The following is a 22,976-nucleotide window of genomic DNA, read 5'->3' as shown; positions in this document are numbered from 1 at the left end:
GGCAAATTTCTTTTTAGCATTTTAAGGTTAAAATAATATATACACACACACACACACACAGACACACAGACACACAGACACACACACACACACACACACACACACACACACACACACACACACACACCCTAGAACCTTGCTTGTTTGTCATTGTTCTGCAAGAGCAGCAGACATTTTCAGCCACAAGCCACCTCTCTAGCCCATTTCTTCAAACTCCTGATAAGCATTCTATTCTACTTTGTGTCCCAAGGCTTATCATCCTTATCACTATTATTCATGCTATTTCTGGTCACAACCCAGACAACATTCTTCCTTCCAACTTCTTGCTGAATGCCTATATGCTCTTTCTGTTAATGTACAGCCCGTGTTACTTTCTAACTTGCTCAGGATTCTTAATCCTGAGAAAAATTCTAGCTTGTACTTTTACTATACAGATGAGCCATGCTTTTTCATGTTTAGCAATGATGCTGTCCAGAAGTAAAATCTAAATAAAGGTAACATTTGCATATTTTATTTGCTGGGCAAGTGCTCTCAGCACTATTTTATATATATGTCAGTTTTCTTACAATAAATTTGCAAGCATATATTTCTTCCTTTCTTCTTCCCTTCCCTTGCCTTTCGTACCCTTCATTTCTCTTACTCCCTTCTTCCCTTCCTTTCTTCCTTCTTTTTTTCCCTTCCTCTCTTACCCCTCTTAGTGTTTGGGCAGTCCAAAGTCATGTGAATGCTAGCCAACTCTGCCATTGGGCCACTGAGCCACATTCCTAGTCCTTGAGCATCATTTTAGATTCACTTCTGAATTCTCATATACACACCACAAATCTTGGATATGGTAAAGCCTATCACTGTTTTTGAATGTAGGTCTCCGTTCAGCATTGATTATAAATAGAGCCAACATGGGAGGATAGCAGTATTTAGTTAACCCACTCTGTGTTCCCAACTGGTCACAGGAGTGCACCTGTCCAAGAGCTCTCTAGATTCACAGATAAAAATCTCTCTCTCTCTCTCTCTCTCTCTCTCTCTCTCTCTCTCTCTCTCTCTCTCTCTCTCTCTCTCTCTCTCTTTCTCTCTCTCTGTCACACACACACACACACACACACACACACACACACACACACACACACTAGTTAATTTTGATATGCTTTGGCTAGCTAAAGGCTGGGTACTTTCTACCATATATATGAGCATATATAGAGAACATATATGTGTGTACATATATATGTATATACATATATGTTCATATAGTATATGTAAATGTATGTAAATGATTAATATGCTATATATATATGGTATACATATGGTATATATAACTCATATATATATAGTATATATTATGTATTCTCTCTCTCTTTCTATCTATCTATCTCTATATCTATATAAACACTAATCAAAGCCAAATAAGGCATTAATTTTCCAATTTAAGTCAGTGAGGGGGTACATGTAAGAAGTCAAAGGGAGGGACATAGGAGGTATTAAAGGAAGAAAAGAAGGAGGAAGTGATGTTAAGTATACTCTAATTAAAGCTGCTTAATTTTCTTTTTAAACTAACTTGTGGAGGAGAGGATTTATTCGATGCACATGTTCCAATCATGGTCCATCAGTGAGAGAAGCCAATACAGGAACTCATGCAGGGAAGGAGCCAGGGGAAAGAAACAACCTGATGTGGAGAGCATAGACTAACACTGCTTATTGGCTTGCTCTTTATAGCCCAACCTGACTTTTATACAACCACAGTAGACTGATCCCTTCTACATTCATCATCAATCAATAAAAGGGTCAATGGATACGTTTATAGGCCAATCTGATGACTTCATATGAGGATTCCTCTTTCTACATGACTCTACCTGTGGCACTTTTACAGAAAAGCATCTAACACACAGACACACATAGACAGAGAAAAACACATATACATATGCACATATATATGTATGTATGTATGTATATACACAATCATAAATATCCATATGACATATATGTATATACCTATACATGTGCATATGTGAATATCCCTAAAATTTTAAGCATGCTAAGCAAATATTGAAAAATTTAAAGTATATTAAACCAGAAATATTTGCTTGAAGTACTTGATTTTTCACTGTATTCATTTGTATTGTGCATGTGCAGGAACACATTTTATAGCCACAAATGAGGTTTTGTGTAATTGTTTTCTTGAGATTGAAATATTTCATCCTATAGGGAAGATCTTTAAGAGAGGAATGAAACAACCCAAAAGACTTCAAGATGTTCCTGAAACTGACCAGATTTAGTAGGTCCCTCCCTCCCCAATAGTAAATGGTAAGCACTGCTCACAACTACTTTTAGACAAGACAAGCTGCAAAAACGACTCTAAGACAAACCCAGCATACTTAAGAAGCAGATTCCAACCAAACAGCCTGGAATAAACAAAGACCAGATAAACTGTCTAGAACAGGCTTAGACCAACTGAGACAGCCAGAGAGGACACTTCCATTTATTTAGTTTTCTACAGGTTGTGCAGTGTGCTTCAGCTTTTAAGTTTTGTGTGCTGTCCTCCATGTTGGTGTGGACTTTGATAATATTCATACTTTGGTCTATCATGACTCTATTTCTTTGGCAAATAGACATATGACTGTTTGACATGTCTCCTCAGAAAAGTCTGTCATACAACAGGAGGTCCAAGCCCAACTTTGTGTAGTCAATTGACTCCATCCATCTTTTTTTCTATACATTCTCGGGATCTAAGTTGAGTTGTCAGTCTTGTAGAGCAAATACCTTTACTGACAGAAGTATTCATGCTCCCTATATTGAAAATAACTTGCCAGCTCATTCACTGTATTAAAAACAGACGAAAGCAATTATCTGAAGCATGCTCTCAAAGCTAACATGTATGTGTTGAATCTTGGTGGCTTGAAGGTGAAATATTTTCCATGGGCTTATGACTCAGAACACCTGGTCCCCAGATTGTCATGGTATTTTGGAATCTGTGGTGCTTGTTCATAGGGTTAGGTAACTGAGTTGGGCCTTTGATGGCTATAACCTAGCTGCCTTCTGATCAAGTTTCTCGCCGCTTGATCCTGTAGAATGTGAAGAATGCTATAATATACTAAAAGTTCTACATCCAAAGCCACTGTAGCTATCATGTCTTCCTCTCTATCCCAGCCTATATCAAAATGAGCCTGAGACAAACCAAACCTTTCCACACTAAAGTTGCTTTTTTTTTTCAGACACTGATAATAGTAAAAATAGGGACTGCAATGAGAAATCCAGGAAAATACCATAAACATTGAGAAGTAAATTCTGTGTGAAAATAAGGCTATAGAATCAGACCATAACTATGTGTCCTGACTGAATTGAAAAGAATTCATATTTTGAACTATACAATACACTGATATTCAAATTTATACTTACTTTAGTAGACTTGTTTTACCTTTAATTTCACATACTTTCCTTTGCATCGTGGTTAACATTAGTTGAGAAATTAGTTTATAATTAACAATGCATTTTTAAAGTATGGTTCATACACATCATCTTAGAACTTGTGAAACTGAGAAAGGGGGATTGTCCATTGATTAAAAATAGTCTGGATGAAATAGTGAGTTATAGGTGTGTGCCTGGCCTACTAAATAAGACCCTGTCCATACATCAATAACCACAAAAGCAAACACACACACACATACACACAAACTAGACAAAAATAATAAAAATCTATTTTATATGGTTTGTTCATTTTGCTCATGCTGATTTCCAATTCACTATGTAGTTCAAGATGGCATTCAAATCCAGTTCTTCTTGGTTTGGGTGTTGTATTCCATATGTGTTGTGAAAGAGTATTATTAAATAATGTTAAATCATTATGTTATGACATGTCTTAACCCTCTTTCACAGCTCAAATGGTGCATCAAAAACCCATCTAAGGCCCTGGATGTTCATAACTTTGATTCTGATTTTAGACCACCTTGCCAGTGCTTATGAGTATGTTCTAACCTTCAAAATCAGCAGAAATATCTATCTTCTTAGTCTGTAGTTTAAATTAAATAGGAAAATCCAGAATTCATTTTATCACTTCATATTTTGATGAGATATAGGAAAAAGGTGAATTCAAAATATTAAGTCTGTGGGTATTAAGTGGTTTTTTTTTTCCATTTTTTATTAGGTATTTAACTCATTTACATTTCCAATGCTATACCAAAAGTCCCCCATATCCATCCACCCCCACTCCCCTGCCCACCCACTCCCCCTTTTTGGCCCTGGTGTTCCCCTGTACTGGGGCATATAAAGTTTGCAAGTCCAATGGGCCTCTCTTTCCAGTGATGGCCGACTAGGCCATCTTTTGATATATATGCAGCTAGAGTCAAGAGCTCCGGGGTACTGGTTAGCTCATAATGTTGTTCCACCTACAGGGTTGCAGATCCCTTTAGCTCCTTGGCTACTTTCTCTAGCTCCTCCATTGGGAGCCCTATGATCCATCCATTAGCTGACTGTGAGCATCCACTTCTGTGTTTGCTGGGCCCCGGCATAGTCTCACAAGAGACAGCTACATCTGCGTCCTTTCAATAAAATCTTGCTAGTGTATGCAATGGTGTCAGCGTTTGGATGCTGATTATGGGGTGGATCCCTGGATATGGCAGTCTCTACATGGTCCATCCTTTCATCTCAGCTCCAAACTCCGTCTCTGTAACTCCTTCCATGGGTGTTTTGTTCCCAAATCTAAGGAGGGGCATAGTGTCCACACTTCAGTCTTCATTCTTCTTGAGTTTCATGTGTTTAGCAAATTATATCTTATATCTTGGGTATCCTAGGTTTGGGGCTAATATCCACTTATCAGTGAATACATATTGTGTGAGTTTCTTTGTGAATGTGTTACCTCACTCAGGATGATGCCCTCCAGGTCCATCCATTTGGCTAGGAATTTCATAAATTCATTCTTTTTAATAGCTGAGTAGTACTCCATTGTGTAGATGTACCACATTTTCTGTATCCATTCCTCTGTTGAGGGGCATCTAGGTTCTTTCCAGCTTCTGGCTATTATAAATAAGGCTGCTATGAACATAGTGGAGCATGTGTCCTTCTTACCTGTTGGGGCATCTTCTGGATATATGCCCAGGAGAGGTATTGCTGGATCCTCCGGTAGTACTATGTCCAGTTTTCTGAGGAACCGCCAGACTGATTTCCAGAGTGGTTGTACAAGCCTGCACTCCCACCAACAATGGAGGAGTGTTCCTCTTTCTCCACATCCTCGCCAGCATCTGCTGTCACCTGAATTTTTGATCTTAGCCATTCTGACTGGTGTGAGGTGGAATCTCAGGGTTGTTTTGATTTGCATTTCCCTGATGATTAAGGATGTTGAACATTTTTTCAAGTGCTTCTCTGCCATTCGGTATTCCTCAGGTGAGAATTCTTTGTTCAGTTCTGAGCCCCATTTTTTAATGGGGTTATTTGATTTTCTGAAGTCCACCTTCTTGAGTTCTTTATATATGTTGGATATTAGTCCCCTATCTGATTTAGGATAGGTAAAGATCCTTTCCCAATCTGTTGGTGGTCTTTTTGTCTTATTGACAGTGTCTTTTGCCTTGCAGAAACTTTGGAGTTTCATTAGGTCCCATTTGTCAATTCTCGATCTTACAGCACAAGCCATTGCTGTTCTGTTCAGGAATTTTTCCCCTGTGCCCATATCTTCAAGGCTTTTCCCCACTTTCTCCTCTATAAGTTTCAGTGTCTCTGGTTTTATGTGAAGTTCCTTGATCCACTTAGATTTGACCTTAGTACAAGGAGATAAGTATGGATCGATTCGCATTCTTCTACACGATAACAACCAGTTGTGCCAGCACCAATTGTTGAAAATGCCGTCTTTCTTCCACTGGATGGTTTTAGCTCCCTTGTCGAAGATCAAGTGACCATAGGTGTGTGGGTTCATTTCTGGGTCTTCAATTCTATTCCATTGGTCTACTTGTCTGTCTCTATACCAGTACCATGCAGTTTTTATCACAATTGCTCTGTAGTAAAGCTTTAGGTCTGGCATGGTGATTCCGCCAGAAGTTCTTTTATCCTTGAGAAGACTTTTTGCTATCCTAGGTTTTTTGTTATTCCAGACAAATTTGCAAATTGCTCCTTCCAATTCGTTGAAGAATTGAGTTGGAATTTTGATGGGGATTGCATTGAATCTGTAGATTGCTTTTGGCAAGATAGCCATTTTTACAATGTTGATCCTGCCAATCCATGAGCATGGGAGATCTTTCCATTTTCTGAGATCTTCCTTAATTTCTTTCTTCAGAGATTTGAAGTTTTTATCATACAGATCTTTCACTTCCTTAGTTAGAGTCACGCCAAGATATTTTATATTATTTGTGACTATTGAGAAGGGTGTTGTTTCCCTAATTTCTTTCTCAGCCTGTTTATTCTTTGTATAGAGAAAGGCCATTGACTTGTTTGAGTTTATTTTATATCCAGCTACTTCACCGAAGTTGTTTATCAGGTTTAGGAGTTCTCTGGTAGAATTTTTAGGGTCACTTATATATACTATCATATCATCTGCAAAAAGTGATATTTTGACTTCCTCTTTTCCAATTTGTATCCCCTTGATCTCCTTTTGTTGTCGAATTGCTCTGGCTAATACTTCAAGTACTATGTTGAAAAGGTAGGGAGAAAGTGGGCAGCCTTGTCTAGTCCCTGATTTTAGTGGGATTGCTTCCAGCTTCTCTCCATTTACTTTGATGTTGGCTACTGGTTTGCTGTAGATTGCTTTTATCATGTTTAGGTATGGGCCTTGAATTCCTGATCTTTCCAAAACTTTTATCATGAATGGGTGTTGGATCTTGTCAAATGCTTTTTCTGCATCTAACGAGATGATCATGTGGTTTTTGTCTTTGAGTTTGTTTATATAATGGATTACATTGATGGATTTTCGTATATTAAACCATCCCTGCATCCCTGGAATAAAACCTACTTGGTCAGGATGGATGATTGCTTTAATGTGTTCTTGGATTCGGTTAGCGAGAATTTTATTGAGGATTTTTGCATCGATATTCATAAGAGAAATTGGTCTGAAGTTCTCTATCTTTGTTGGGTCTTTCTGTGGTTTAGGTATCAGAGTAATAGTGGCTTCATAAAATGAGTTGGGTAGAGTACCTTCTACTTCTATTTTGTGAAATAGTTTGTGCAGAATTGGAATTAGATCTTCTTTGAAGGTCTGGTAGAACTCTGCACTAAACCCATCTGGTCCTGGGCTTTTTTTGGTTGGGAGACTATTAATAACTGCTTCTATTTCTTTAGGTGATATGGGACTGTTTAGATGGTCAACTTGATCCTGATTCAACTTTGGTACCTGGTATCTGTCCAGAAATTTGTCCATTTCGTCCAGGTTTTCCAGTTTTGTTGAGTATAGCCTTTTGTAGAAGGATCTGATGGTGTTTTGGATTTCTTCAGGATCTGTTGTTATGTCTCCCTTTTCATTTCTGATTTTGTTAATTAGGATTTTGTCCCTGTGCCCTTTAGTGAGTCTAGCTAAGGGTTTATCTATCTTGTTGATTTTCTCAAAGAACCAACTCCTCGTTTGGTTAATTCTTTGAATAGTTCTTCTTGTTTCCACTTGGTTGATTTCACCCCTGAGTTTGATTATTTCCTGCCGTCTACTCCTCTTGGGTGAATTTGCTTCCTTTTTTTCTAGGGCTTTTAGATGTGTTGTCAAGCTGCTAGTATGTTCTGTCTCCCGTTTCTTCTTGGAGGCACTCAGCGCTATGAGTTTCCCTCTTAGAAATGCTTTCATTGTGTCCCATAGGTTTGGGTACGTTGTGGCTTCATTTTCATTAAACTCTAAAAAGTCTTTAATTTCTTTCTTTATTCCTTCCTTGACCAAGGTATCATTGAGAAGAGTGTTATTCAGTTTCCACGTGAATGTTGGCTTTCCATTATTTATGTTGTTATTGAAGATCAGTCTTAGGCCATGGTGGTCTGATAGGATACATGGGACAATTTCAATATTTTTGTATCTATTGAGGCCTGTTTTGTGACCAATTATATGGTCAATTTTGGAGAAGGTCCCGTGAGGTGCTGAGAAGAAGGTATATCCTTTTGTTTTAGGATAAAATGTTCTGTAGATATCTGTCATGTCCATTTGTTTCATAACTTCTGTTAGTTTCACTGTGTCCCTGTTTAGTTTCTGTTTCCACGATCTGTCCTTTGAAGAAAGTGGTGTGTTGAAGTCTCCCACTATTATTGTGTGAGGTGCAATGTATGCTTTGAGCTTTACTAAAGTGTCTCTAATGAATGTGGCTGCCCTTGCATTTGGTGCGTAGATATTCAGAATTGAGAGTTCCTCTTGGAGGATTTTACCTTTGATGAGTATGAAGTGTCCCTCCTTGTCTTTTTTGATAACTTTGGGTTGGAAGTCGATTTTATCCGATATTAAAATGGCTACACCAGCTTGTTTCTTCAGTCCATTTGCTTGGAAAATTGTTTTCCAGCCTTTCACTCTGAGGTAGTGTCTGTCTTTTTCCCTGAGATGGGTTTCCTGTAAGCAGCAGAATGTTGGGTCCTGTTTGTGTAGCCAGTCTGTTAGTCTATGTCTTTTTATTGGGGAATTGAGTCCATTGATATTAAGAGATATTAAGGAAAAGTAATTGTTGCTCCCTTTTATTTTTGTTGTTAGAGTTGGCATTCTGTTCTTGTGGCTGTCTTCTTTTTGGTTTGTTGAATGATTACTTTCTTGGTTGTTCTAGGGCGTGATTTCCGTCCTTGTATTGCTTCTTTTCTGTTATTATCCTTTGAAGGGCTGGATTCGTGGAAAGATATTGTGTGAACTTGGTTTTGTCGTGGAATACTTTGGTTTCTCCATCTATGGTAATTGAGAGTTTGGCCGGGTATAGTAGCCTGGGCTGGCATTTGTGTTCTCTTAGTGTCTGTATAACATCTGTCCAGGCTCTTCTGGCTTTCATAGTCTCTGGTGAAAAGTCTGGTGTAATTCTGATAGGCCTTCCTTTATATGTTACTTGACCTTTCTCCCTTACTGCTTTTAATATTCTATCTTTATTTAGTGCATTTGTTGTTCTGATTATTATGTGTCGGGAGGAATTTCTTTTCTGGTCCAGTCTATTTGGAGTTCTGTATGCTTCTTGTATGATCATGGGCATCTCTTTTTTTATGTTTGGGAAGTTTTCTTCTATTATTTTGTTGAAGATATTAGCTGGCCCTTTAAGTTGAAAATCTTCATTCTCATCAATTCCTATTATCCGTAGGTTTGGTCTTCTCATTGTGTCCTGGATTACCTGGATGTTTTGAGTTAGGATCCTTTTGCATTTTGTATTTTCTTTGACTGTTGTGTCGATGTTCTCTATGGAATCTTCTGCACCTGAGATTCTCTCTTCCATTTCTTGTATTCTGTTGCTGATGCTCGCATCTATGGTTCCAGATCTCTTTCCTAGGGTTTCTATCTCCAGCGTTGCCTCGCTTTGGGTTTTCTTTATTGTGTCTACTTACCCTTTTAGTTCTAGTATGGTTTTGTTCATTTCCATCACCTGTTTGGCTGTGTTTTCCTGCTTTTCTTTAAGAGCCTGTAACTCTTTAGCAGTGCTCTCCTGTAAATCTTTAAGTGACTTATGAAAGTCCTTCTTGATGTCCTCTATCATCATCATGAGAAATGTTTTTAAATCTGGGTCTAGATTTTCGGTTGTGTTGGGGTGCCCAGGACTAGGTGGGGTGGGAGTGCTGCGTTCTGATGATGGTGAGTGGTCTTGATTTCTGTTAGTAGGATTCTTACGTTTGCCTTTCGCCATCTGGTAATCTCTGAAGCTAGCTGTTTTAGTTGTCACTGTTAAGAGCTTGTTCTTCAGGTGACTCTGTTAGCCTCTATGAGCAGACCTGGAGGGTAGCACTCTCCTTAGTTTCATTGGGCAGAGTATTCTCTGCAGGCAAGCTCTCTTCTTGCAAGGCAGGTACCCAGATATCTGGTGTTCGAACCAGACTCCTTGCAGAAGTTGTGTTCCACTCACTAGAGGTCTTAGGATCACGTGTGGAATCCTGTGTGGGCCCTTGCGGGTGTCAGGCGACTCAGCTGGCAAGGTAGCCCGGGGCTCGAGTGGAGTGGAAGGGGTTTGTGCCCCAGATCAAGCCCGGGTAGCCTGCTTCCCTATGTACCACAGTCTCAAGTTCCGCGTGATTGGATTGGGGCAGGCACTGTGGTCCACTCACCAGAGGTCTTAGGGTCCCGTGGGGAGTCCCGTGTGGGCCCTTGCGGGTGTTGGGCAAGACTCTGCTGGCAAGGTAGCCCGGGGCTCGAGTCTCGAGTCGAGCGCGAGGGACTTGTGCCCTAGATCAGGCCCGGGTAGCCTGCTTCCCTATGTACCGCAGTCTCAAGTTCTGTGCGATTGGATTGGGGCAGGCACTGTGGTCCACTCACCAGAGGTCTTAGGGTCCCGTGGGGAGTCCCGTGTGGGCCCTTGCGGGTGTTGGGCAAGACTCTGCTGGCAAGGTAGCCCGGGGCTCGAGTCTCGAGTCGAGCGGAAGGGACTTGTGCCCCAGATCAGGCCCGGGTAGCCTGCTTCCCTATGTACCGCAGTCTCGAGTTCCGCGCGATTGGATTGGGGCAGGCACTGTGGTCCACTCACCAGAGGTCTTAGGGTCCCGTGGGGAGTCCCGTGTGGGCCCTTGCGGGTGTTGGGCAAGACTCTGCTGGCAAGGTAGCCCGGGGCTCGAGTCTCGAGTCGAGCGGAAGGGACTTGTGCCCCAGATCAGGCCCGGGTAGCCTGCTTCCCTATGTACCGCAGTCTCTTAAGTGGTTTTTTATTATTACATATAAAATTAATTATAGGGAGTTTAGTAGAAGCTTAGGAGACAAAAGGATTTTTCTAATATTATGGTCTATGCATGGGGTAATATTTTGGTATTAATGTATCTTGCAGGACTCACTTCTTACCTCTTCATGACAGTTTACTGAAACCATAGGTTATTAGTTCTGCATTCTACTTTTGTGTTATACATCCTAGTTGCATAAAGAATGTGTAAGAACCTGGTAGCATGGGTATTCTGTGAAAGGGAAAGTACTATTCACATGTTTTGATGTACCTTTTCCCCTTAATATGAAATAACATGTTATGGCTGAAAACGTCTATGTACTTGCTCTTCTTTGCAAACATGTGTCCTGAATTGAAGAAGTATTAAGGTTGTTTGTCTCTACAGGCTGTCTTCTATCATACATGGTCTATAGTAGAAAACATAATGTTAGTCTATATTGTGCATGATTCTATTTCTCAAGAAACTTCTTTCATAAGCAGTTGCTTGATTAGTAGGCATAGCACCAATAAAGAAGTCATTTTTACTGCATTAAATCACAGTGTAATTTGTCCTCCTATGCTATTTTATATTTTTGACTGCCAATATGTTAACTGGTTGATTTTTTTTCTTGTAAGCAAATATTATGCTTAATTAAACATCTCTATAAACTCTTATTTCTACAATGCAGAAGTCAATCACCATATATTACATTAATTTGTATTTTTATTACATTCATTTGCTATGTATATTAAATAAGAAATTACTGAAAAGAGTTTTAAACAATGTAATGAATTGGACAAACAGAGTCTCTTAATTTTAGCTAAAACCTGTCAGTAAAAACTGTCAGTTTTAACAAATATAATGATTTGAGTCAAACAGCCTTTCTTATTGGAGAAAATTTTCAACAACATTCATACTATTATATATTTTATAATGACTTATAGTGTGCTTTCACAGAGTCACTCAATTCTTAAAGAGTAGTGAATAACTAATTGTATATGAATAATAAAAAATAATTTAAAACATATGAAGATTTTCTGCATGATTTTTTAATGACTAATTCCTTTTCTATGTAGACCATTTTTGCAATGTGGCCTTTAGTGCCCCAAATTAAGCAATTCTTATTGTTTTTGCACAGCTTCTATTTTCTTTTCATTGTTTTCATGTTGTTAGGCAGGTGATAGGAAATATTGTTCACTATAAAACTGTGTCGAGGTCTGGAGATATGGCTCAGCAGTTAAGAACACTTACTGCTCTTCCAGAGGTCCTGAGTTCAATTTCCAGCAACCACATGGTGGCTCACAACCATCTGTAATGGGGATCTGATGCCCTCTTCTGGCATGTCTGAAGACAGTGACAGCGTACTCACATACATGAAGTAAAAAAATTTTAAAAAATTAAAAATTAAACAAATTTAAAAATAGCAAAAGAAAAAAAAACTCTGGTAAAAGCTACAATACAAGTTTGTATAATTATAATCAGTTACTTTATAAATAAACTATCATGTCTTAGGAAAAAGCATACACCATTCCTCTACCCTGCCAAACTCCATGAAATGAGTGAAAATATCATTTTTAATATTACAACTTCAATACACAGCAGAAAAACACAAAATATTAGTATTGTTAATTTTGGTTGTTACTTGAGTGAGTTGGAAAAGGATTAGAAGATTGATAATGCACAACCCTAGGTATATTTATAGAGATATATCTAGAAAAAAATTAAAAAGGAAGGCTCCTCTAAGCCCTAGTCACAGAAGTGAGTCCCAACCTAAAGTCTGAGATGGAACTGAGGAACTAAAGGAGAAAATGTGCTAGCATTCAGACATACTTTCTCTGCTCCCTGACTGTCAAGTTGTGTGCTTCTCTGATTCACTATCTTTTCTCAACACACTGTAATTGATAGGATCCTGTCAATCAAAAGCAAAAGCAACCACTTCTCCTTCTCAGCTATTAAAGCAAATATTTGATAATAGTAACACAAGAAATCTAGCATATGCAGTATCACTGAAAATAAAAGTTGATAGTGCCTTTGGAAAGTTGAAAACATTCAGGGTCCAAACTTACATAAGAAATATTAAAAATACTAGTTTTAAGATTAGAATGTTGCAATGAACCAAGGAACAGAATAGTTAAGAAGAACCTAGAACAGTTGTCAGGTTGCATAATATAGACCTTTTTAGGAGCCAGGTTGTTAGGGAGACATGAGAAATTATGCAGTAGAAACTTATACTATACAGCAAACATGATGCATATATATGAATTTTCATATGAACCAGGTATTTTGTGCTGGTCCCCAGATAACTGTTGACCCCTGAACAGGAGAACTATCTCATTCACTCCTACATTTAGACCAGCAATTTGGACTTAAATAAACTCAAAACGATGAAAGGAATTTTCAACTAAAATTGTAGGCAGACAATTCCAAATCCCCAACACTGAAAGAAAATCAACAGCAAAGCAAGAAGTTACTAATTAAAGCAGGGCAAGTCGTACACAGTGGGGAAAAATTTATATATATATATATATGACACATATATTATATGTAAAAGTACATGGAAAAGTCCAGTTTCTTATAACTGAAATTTTAGAAATGAAACTATAAGTAATGAGGGAAGGAATGCCTATAAAATAACAATAAAATGAAATGCAATACAGAAGGGGTTAAATTCAACCTAACAGTCTGTTCTATTTTGTTTTTCCAAATTAATGTCATCATGGTTTGACATGTTCAGAAATTTTAATTTATTTCTATCAATCAATTCATTATATTAAAAGCTTTATATTGCAAGTATGATTGTATGATTTATAGGAAAAATTTAGCATTTCTATTTTCCTTCAATTGACATTGTACTTATTGTTTCAAATAACCAAATTGTAGAAGAATTTGTTCTATTTAATTAATATAGAGATTGTCATACATTTTCCTCAGAGTTAAGTTCAAAATTCCAAGTAAATAAAATAATAATGAAAAATATATTCATTCTATCAGACAAATAACTAATATTACCAATACTTCAAATGTAAACATTTAACCTTAGAGGAGCTCAGGCTTGCCCATTGTCTTAGTTAGGGTCTTTATTGCTGTGGGAAAACACCATGACCAAAAGCAATCTGTGAAAAAAGATTGGTTTGACTTATGCCCCTCATCATAGTTCATCACTAAAGGCAGTCAGGATGGGCATTCAAGCAGGACAGGAACCTGGAGGTAAGAGCTGACACAGGTCATGAAGTAATGCTACTTCCTGAATTGTTCTTCACGGATGCTTCAGCCTGCTTCCTATAGAACCCAGACCACCAATCAAAAGTTAGGCTCTCTTCTCTCAGTCACTGATTAAGAGGTCTTCTACTGGTCTGCCTACAGCCTAATGGTTATGGAGGCATTGTCTTCATTGAGATTCCCTCCTTTATGTTGAGTCTAAATTGTGTCAAGGTGACATAAACGGGCAAGCATATTCATCCTAACTTTTTTTTTTTTGCTTCCACCTCATTTAACCTTGTATCTTTACAACTTTAGAAAATTAGTTTGGGCATAGTAAGTATTTGCTCTACCTCTTAAATTTGTTTTAAATATAAGTGACTTATAAACCTCGGGTTTGTTTTATCTATGGCAGCAATAAATAATTTCTCATTCTTTCTCCAATGTACTGGAATTATTTCTATTTCATGAACATGGTGGCAACTACCCTATATTGGTAGATAAGCCTCACTCCTGCATCGAGAGTGAGAACTAGAAATTCCATGTTAAGGCTGCAAACTAACATTTACAACACAATCAAGATTTATTAAAATGACTCCACAAAGCAATACTGCACAAATTTATGAACTGTGAAACTGCTATAAAGGTCAGTTGAGATGCAAAAGTTTAATTTGGAATATCATGTTAGGGTACAGAATTGCTTCATTTAATGCTTGCTAAAATAAATGGTTTAAGGATGTTTGTCTCAGTCTGTAAAGTTTATAAACTCCAACAAAATAACCCCACATTATCTAATACTTTACAAAGCTTTGATTTCTTTTGCTGTTATTCAATAATCTATATCTCATCACAGGCACAAAATAATAAATAAAATAGATGCAAATTTGATGTTAATTTCAAAATAGACTGTCATTTGAAAATTGAGGTGTGTAACTGTCAACATTTAATATTTTATATTACTACCCCCACCTCTTATCTTCTCATACCAAAAATGAAGTAATAGATAGCTTTAAGAAGACATAGTGGAAGTACAATATATTACATATTTCTAATATGAGCATTTGCTTATGGAGAATTTTTTAAAATATATAGTATGCATACCCTTTATGTATCTAACAATGTGGCTTTGATTATTAAAACTTCATCTTGACCAAATCGTGACATCAATAGTTTTAGTTTTTGATAAATATACCCTAACAAAATGGATGTATCGAATCTGAAATGCTTACTTATTAGTCTAATAGTAAATGGCTTCATTAGGCAAGAACTATTATTCTTGTTTTGCAAATTAGGAAAATAGGACTTTAACTCTCTTTTTGCTTAATTTCTCGGTTAAGTAGTTGAGTTTAGAATGTCTTCTGGATCTGTCTCAGCAAAATAAAATTTCAATGCCAAGCCTGATACACTGAATTTAATCTCTAAGATTTACATAATGGAAGGGACAAACCAGGTCCTATAAGTGATGTCCACATACATTACATACTGTGGCATATCACAGACAGACACAAACAGACACACAAACAGAGAGAGAGGGGGGGATGAAAATAATAATAGAACCTCAGTATGTCTATCTCTGGCATGCTTTCGTGTTCTACTTTCTGTTATTTTTCAGTTATAAGGCACTGTATGGCATGTATCAGTGCCTTACACTGATGATCCTTGTTTATCATCGTAGACACAATTTAATTGATATTGCTATTGATGTCATTTCTTACTGTGGGTTGATGGAGATTAGACAAACTTGTAGAAGTAACATCTCAGCAAACTGGTTTTAAGAGTCAGATATTCCTGCCTATCCTGAAGAAAGACGTCCTCAAAAGTTTGTTGGGAATTTGTACCAAAATATAGCAACAGAATTTGAGTGGATAAGAAAATGTCATGAAGAAAGAGCAGAGTAGGATAAAATTGGGCTATGGAATAAACTGAAAATTGCCATCTATTTTATTAAAAATTATTTTATTTAATTATAAAAAATGGTATATTTCATAGTAGCAGCCTTACATCTTCATGGAGTTGGGCTTTTCTCCCATTGACTTAACTTCATCTTCTTGATATGCATGTTCTCTCCGCATATTTTCTGTACTTAAATTCTTTAAAAGAAACTTCAAATAAACATAATTTTATAATCTCTGGGAAGAAGAGAAAAATGCTAGAAGACACAGTAATAGAGCACATGAGAATGTGAAAACTGTTCCTGGAAAAAATATTCATAATACAGCAAAATGGAGTAAACCCTTCTATAGAGATACTGTACAATGAAACTCTCAAGTCTGTATCTTGAAAGAGTCCTTAATGTCTGGAACTAAACCAAACAAGAAAACAGAAAAACACAAAAGAAAACATTTTATAAGCAATCCAATTTTGAAATGCTTGTGGTGAACTGAAATTCTACAAGCTTTTGAGGGTAAAGTGGGTAGAAGCCTCAACATAGATGTGATACAGATTGGCATTAATATTCTCAAGGGACAGCATTTGGAGTCTAGAAAAGTGTGGGTACAGCCTTAACTCCCTTCCAGAGAAATTACCTAAAACTGTAATCCTATGCTCATCTATCCTGTCTTTCACTTTATTACATCTATTTATTTAAATTCCTATGTGTGCTTGTATACACTTGCCAAAGGGAACGCATGTGGAGGTCAGAGGATAAATGGTGAGGATTGGTTCTTTTCTTTCACCATATGATTTCCGAGATCCAACTCAGATCATTAGGCTTGGCATGTTACCTGTTGAGCCGTTTCATTGGCCCTGTATTATTTTTAACTACTATGGCGGCAAGGCAAAATTTTAAACATCCTGCAGCTAAAACACATTACATGTGCCTCTTGGGTCAACATAGGATATGATTCACAAGAATTATTGAGACACATAGACTACTTGAATAAGAAATCCCAACACAGAAATATGCTTTAGATAAAACCAGTCTATACTAGAGTGGGTGATACAGGAGCTCTACCTCTAGGGAATACAAAAGTAGAAGGAAATCACAGTGATATAGAAAATACTTGGAAATTGTATTGATATTTTGGTGAATATTAATAAATATGCAGAAACCTGAGCAAGTAAATACATTCAAACTAGTTTTACTTTACTTAATAAAATAAAAATTTAAAGAAGTCTTTAATGATATTGAATAATCATGGCACATTCATAAGAGCATTAGCCATAAAGTCAACATGTTTTTTTTATTTGTTTTGTTTTTACTTAATAGCATTGAAGTTGTTTAAGTTATATAATGGCATTTTAACAAAATTACTTACCCCAAAAGAATTTAGTTAAGAATATGTAAGTTGAAGATTAGTACTTTTAGGATATTTTAGTTATATAGATTTATGACATTTTGAACATGAAAAGTGCTATAAATTCTTTTAATAAAAAATGTACAAGACATATTGCCATGCCGGTGGGGATGTAAATGATTTTGCACAAAGGAATCAATTCTAATGCATTTTCACATTTATACGAAAATCAACACATTTTCTTTTTCCCCTTGACTTGCCACTCAATGATACAGCTGGATTTTAGAGGAAATCATTTCTTGAAACTTTTCATCTGGTCAGTTCTTGCTAACAATGATTGAATACATGGTTATACAGCCTGATGCACTGGCTCATGCTTTGTCAAAATTGTTCTTTCTATCACCTCAGTCCTTGTAATGAAGGACATAAAAATGAACTCTCATTACAGTGGAAGAGTTTCATTTTATAACCTCTGTATTTTGTCAGTAACCAAGGAGACTTACACAGCTTATTATACACTACTAAATGTACTAATAGATAGGTTTTCTCAAAATATTTGTCTAATGACTCTAACAATGATAACATTTTACTTAATTATAAAAAATGATGAGTGAAGTACTAATAGATTTAAGGAAAGCATTAATTTAGTAATACTTGAAAGTATATCTTAATAAGAATGTTTTCCATTTCTTACACCTAACCAGAAAGTAGATTGTTCTAAAACTATCATTTGATATGTTTCACCAATAATTATTTCTAATTGGAGAGATCAGAACTTGAAGAAATGTAATTAAAAAATTATACTGCCTTTGGTAATTCTCACAACCATTTATTTTTCAGTGCAGCTATAATTTAGTTTTCTATTTGTACTATAATAGGTAATGATAAGTGAAACAATTCATATTTTTTATTTCTTTCTCTATAATTAGTGATCATTTAGCTTTAAAACAATGAAACCAAAAAAATGTGATCTAAATTCCTCTTCAATGTCAGGCTTTTAAATGGAAAATCCATGTTTGTTTCCTCTTTTTGTATTAGTCAGGAATCTCTAAATGAAGAGATCTTATAGAATTAATATATACATAAAGAGCTATTTAATAGATTGTCTTAAAATATGTGATCCATGTAGTTTAAGAATTGCCGTATCTCACTGGTGTGGCAGAAAACATGGAAGCTGTTAAGTTCATAATGCTGTATGTCTCAGCATGTCAATCATGGTGTTTGAGCCCTTGAGGATTCCTGAAAGGTTGCTCATCATCAGTATATATTGGAGTCCCAAATAACTTAGCTTTACTACCATCAAGGGAATGCCTCAGTAACAGGACACATGGAATTGCCAGAAAAAGGGAGGAAAGGTGGCAAGTGAAAATTTCCTTCTTGCATGTCCTTTGTGTGGGCCACCACAAAGCATAGTCCAGGTTTAAGGTAAGTCTTCCTGCCTCTAATGATTGGATTAAAGCCACTTCTCATAGGAGTCCTAGCACATCGTACCATCAGTTGATTTTAGATTCAGTCAAGTTAACAGCTAAGATTAGTCATCAAACATTCATTTTATATGTTTTAGTTTTATCTATTCAAAGATATGATGTTCCTACCTAGTATAGGCCATGGAGCTCTCTTGGGAAGTCCCTTATTAGGGCAAAGCTCTCTTTCCATTTCATGAAACTTAAGGCCCCATACCTAGATGACTAAAATGAAATGGATTAGTGTGTTGTTATAAGAACAAAAGAGCTACCAATTAACTTACCCTTTATTTAGTTTCATAAGAATAAAATGGGTTTGCATTTTTCATATGTTCATTATATTCCCCTCTATAAAGATGCTGCATATAAAAAAGTGAAAATATGTTGTACAGGTAACATATGATTACTATTGAAACTAGTTCAAATGTAGATTATTACTAATCCAACTAATATAGAAATGACATATATCATTTTAAAAATTGCACATTTAAGAAGCAGGCTTCATTGACATGGATGAGAGTATTCCATAGTGTGTTGTTTCACTTACTGCTCATCTCATAATAAAATCAGTATGATTCTAGAGTATTCAGATTTCAGTCATAATTAGAGAGTGAAAAAGTAAGAACTGATAACCTGTTACCAGATTAGTTTCAAGCCTAATTTTTCAGTCAAGTTCAGCTACAAATGTTATGATCATTACTTTATCTTTGTTGCACTTGTGGTAAATTTTCTGTTTGGGTTATAAGGCTAGAGTACTGTGGCAATGGGGGTTTAAAAAAGAACAGCACCTACAAAATCTAGTCTGCTACCTATCCATATGAACTAGCTGTTCTGCAAAATGCCAGTGTTAAAAAATACATTGCCAAATGGATTGCTCTCACTTTACCCTTGATAACAAAACAAACTTCTGATGGATAACAAATACTATAAGAACCAATATGTTCAGACCGACTTGAATATTATACTTCTTTTCAAAGAATGGGAAGTATCACTCTTTAAATTCTTGTATATTGAACACTCAAAAATCTGAGTGGTTTGAGCACCATTGCAGGTGTTGAAAACTAGGACTCTTACTCTCATGTGCCCCTCTACAACAAGTAAATATGCTTTGTATGGAAGATGGTACTAAAGCTTAGTCATAACTTACAAAGTACAGCCAACAAAGACTTTACAAATGCTTCCACAATAATAATGCTTATGACATGATTTAGGGATGTTGAATTTTATAGAGAATTATTGACAGAGATCTGATGATCATAGACAAGACTTAATTTGGACACAAAATAGAAATATCCGAGTCATATAGTTATGTGAAAACAGGAGAAAGAGGAGCAAGGGCACAAAAACTGGTATGTAGACATTGAAGACATTCAAGGCAGGCTTAGAGAGTAATTGAGACAAGTTTGTCTGCAGCAGGGCATGTAACAGTACAGAAAATGAGCACAGGTAGGTAGGGTGGGTAGGAGAAAGGGAGAGGGAAAGACGGAGAAAGAGAGAGAGGGAGAAAGGGAGAGAGGGAGAAAGAGAGAGAGGGAGAAAGGGCAACATGGAAACAGGGAAATGGGGAGATGGGCAGACAGAGGGAGAGGGAACAAGACATCAGATAATTGATAATAGTAAGATAGACTAACATTTTGTAAACATTTCTAGTACATTTATTGTTGATGAGAGCAGAAAAAAAAGAATGGTTTCAATTCAGGAAGGGAACCATTCAATGATCATGTCTTATAAAAAAGAAAAAAAACACTTTAAATGCATCATTTAAAGGTTTTATGAGGATGTTCACTGATGTGTGGAAAGTCAATTTAAGAGGCAGGCTTAAAGGATACCATGGGAGCCTGTTTGTTGCTCTGCTATCTATTTTTATAGTGCATCATCACATGCTGCTCCTGAAGTGCAGAGTTGTAATATGAAAGAAGGCAAAGTGTCTCAATCATCCTTTAGAAAACCCGATATATACTTAAAAGTTGGCTATGAAGAGATAGGTCAACAATTAAAAGTAGTCTGAAAGTGTTTATCAAGAAGACCCGTGCTTGCTCCCTAACATTCACATCGTTGCTTATAACTATGCATAACTCTAGTCCCATGGGATCTGACACATTCTTCTGAACTCTGCAGGCCCCAGGAATGTATATAATACATAAACATGCATATCAGAAAGATACCATTACATACTAGGTAATAGATAGATAGATAAATAGATAGATAGATAGATAGATAGATAGATAGATAGATAGATAGATAGATAGATAGACAGACAGATAGGTAGATAGATAGATGATAGATAGATTAACAATATGTTGAATTAAAATATATTAGAGAAATTAAACTGACTTGTTTGTTATTTATTTTTAATGCATCTTTGAAAATACTGTAACACACATAAAATGTACAATACATTTCTATTAGGTGATAGGTCTGTGGAAATAATATCAGACTATGGATAATTATAAATAGTAGCATGAATACAGGAATCAAAATCCCAGAGACAAAGATGGGTGCAGAGTGTTCAGTCTCATAGACTTGGTTGACATTTTAAAGCCAAGATGGCAAAGTTAAATGACCAAGTTTGAGGCAAAAGATGAGATGCTAAGTTTTAAACTATATAATCTCAAATGCAAAGTCTGAAAGGTCAGCACTGTGTTTTATATTCACCTACAATTCACTTAGAAGTTTCTCCACTAAAGAAGGGAATATTGAAGATGTAGTCTTCATGTGTGCACATAACGTATTTTCTTCACTTCTTGTTGTAGGGTGGTGTGTTATGCATTAAATGTATATGAAGTCTTGTTGTTCAAACCAAAGGAGGCCCTTACCACATACTGGGCTATTGACCAAGGGAGTTTGCAATAATTTTGAAGAACTACATATATCATAGTCTCATGGGAGGTCTTATGAAAACTTTTCTAGACTGGACAAGACACAGTTATAATTTTCTAACAGAAATTCAAAATTTTAATATCAGACAAGTGGGGAAAATATCCTGTGTTCTTTTGTGATGATATATGTACACAACCACAAGTGAGGAGTGGGAAGTTCAGGGAAATAAAAAGTACTGCTCTCAGATCCTACCAAAGGGGGAGATCATAGACCACACTAGGTCCTGTGAAAAGCTCAAAAGGCTCAAAGCACTAATGTTAGAAAAGTTGAATTTAGAATATTCATTTGGGGTTTTATGGGGAGAGCACCCAATTTCTAGTATCTGACACTTGATAACTAAGGAAAGAATAATATTGCCTCCTGAGTTTTAACATTATCCAAGATGAAAAGCAAGTAAAGAATTTACAGTTCTGCATTGGTAAGTTTGTGTATGATAGGAATTAACTCAGTTTGATCTGGATATTTTATTATTTTTCAGAAGATCATATTTATAGGAGAGGCAGTAAATATTTTATGTGTGTTTTTATTAGTTCTTTGAGACTTCTATACATTAAATTTTGATCATAGTAACTTCTCATCTATCCCCATCCAAGTTTGTGTCATTCTCAAAATCCTTCAAGACCAATTGTACTGCTCAAATACTCCTGGGTGTCTGCTCTTCCATTCAATAATGGCTCCTAGAAAGGCTCTCTCCCCTTCCAGAAGCTAATGATTGCCTATATACCTACAGCTTGGGGTAGGATTGTCTTCCATGTTTCTCATCTCCTTGCAGTTATCTGGTCTGACTTAGGTTTTTAACATGCTGTGACAACCATGTGAGTTCACGTGTACAGTTGTCATTCTATGTCCAGAAAATCTTTCCTTGTCATCTACCACAGCCAACTCTTGATCTTTTTCTCTCTCCCCTAACACAAGGTTCCCTGAGCCTTGGCTGAAGTATCTATGTCCCCATTAGGGCCAAATATTTTGCACTTCCTTAGCCTTTGCTCCTTGATTAGTTGTAGGTCACTGTGTTAATCACAATGTACTGCAAATCGACATTTCTCGGAGGAGAGATACATTGATCTTTGGGAATATCATTAAGTAACTAATAGTTTTATTCTATGATCACTTAGCAGTATAATAGTAGTAAGCTATACCCTAAGGACTTTTTAAAAGATGCTGAAATAATACAATATAGGGTAAAGTTTATAACAGAAAATACACATTGCTAAGTTTCTATAGAAATATTAATCTCTACTCAAGCTGTTTAGTTCCCAAAACAAATGCCTGTCTTTCAGCCCCATATCTATTTCCAGGTACATCACATAGTAAATGGGTGACACGGTAGCAGTGTGGATAATAGAACATCTTATTGTTAAGATCTTCCCTTCTCCATTGTTTTGGTCTCCAAACACATAGAAGATGAACAACATTTATTTCACAAAGAACTGAATTTGTTGAATGAGTTCAAGGC

The sequence above is a fragment of the Mus musculus genome, chromosome 8, assembly GCF_000001635.26.
Source record: "Mus musculus strain C57BL/6J chromosome 8, GRCm38.p6 C57BL/6J".
Classification (NCBI taxonomy): Eukaryota; Metazoa; Chordata; class Mammalia; order Rodentia; family Muridae; genus Mus; species Mus musculus.
The sequence above is the reverse complement of the archived record's forward strand: the minus strand, read 5'-3'. Positions refer to the sequence as shown.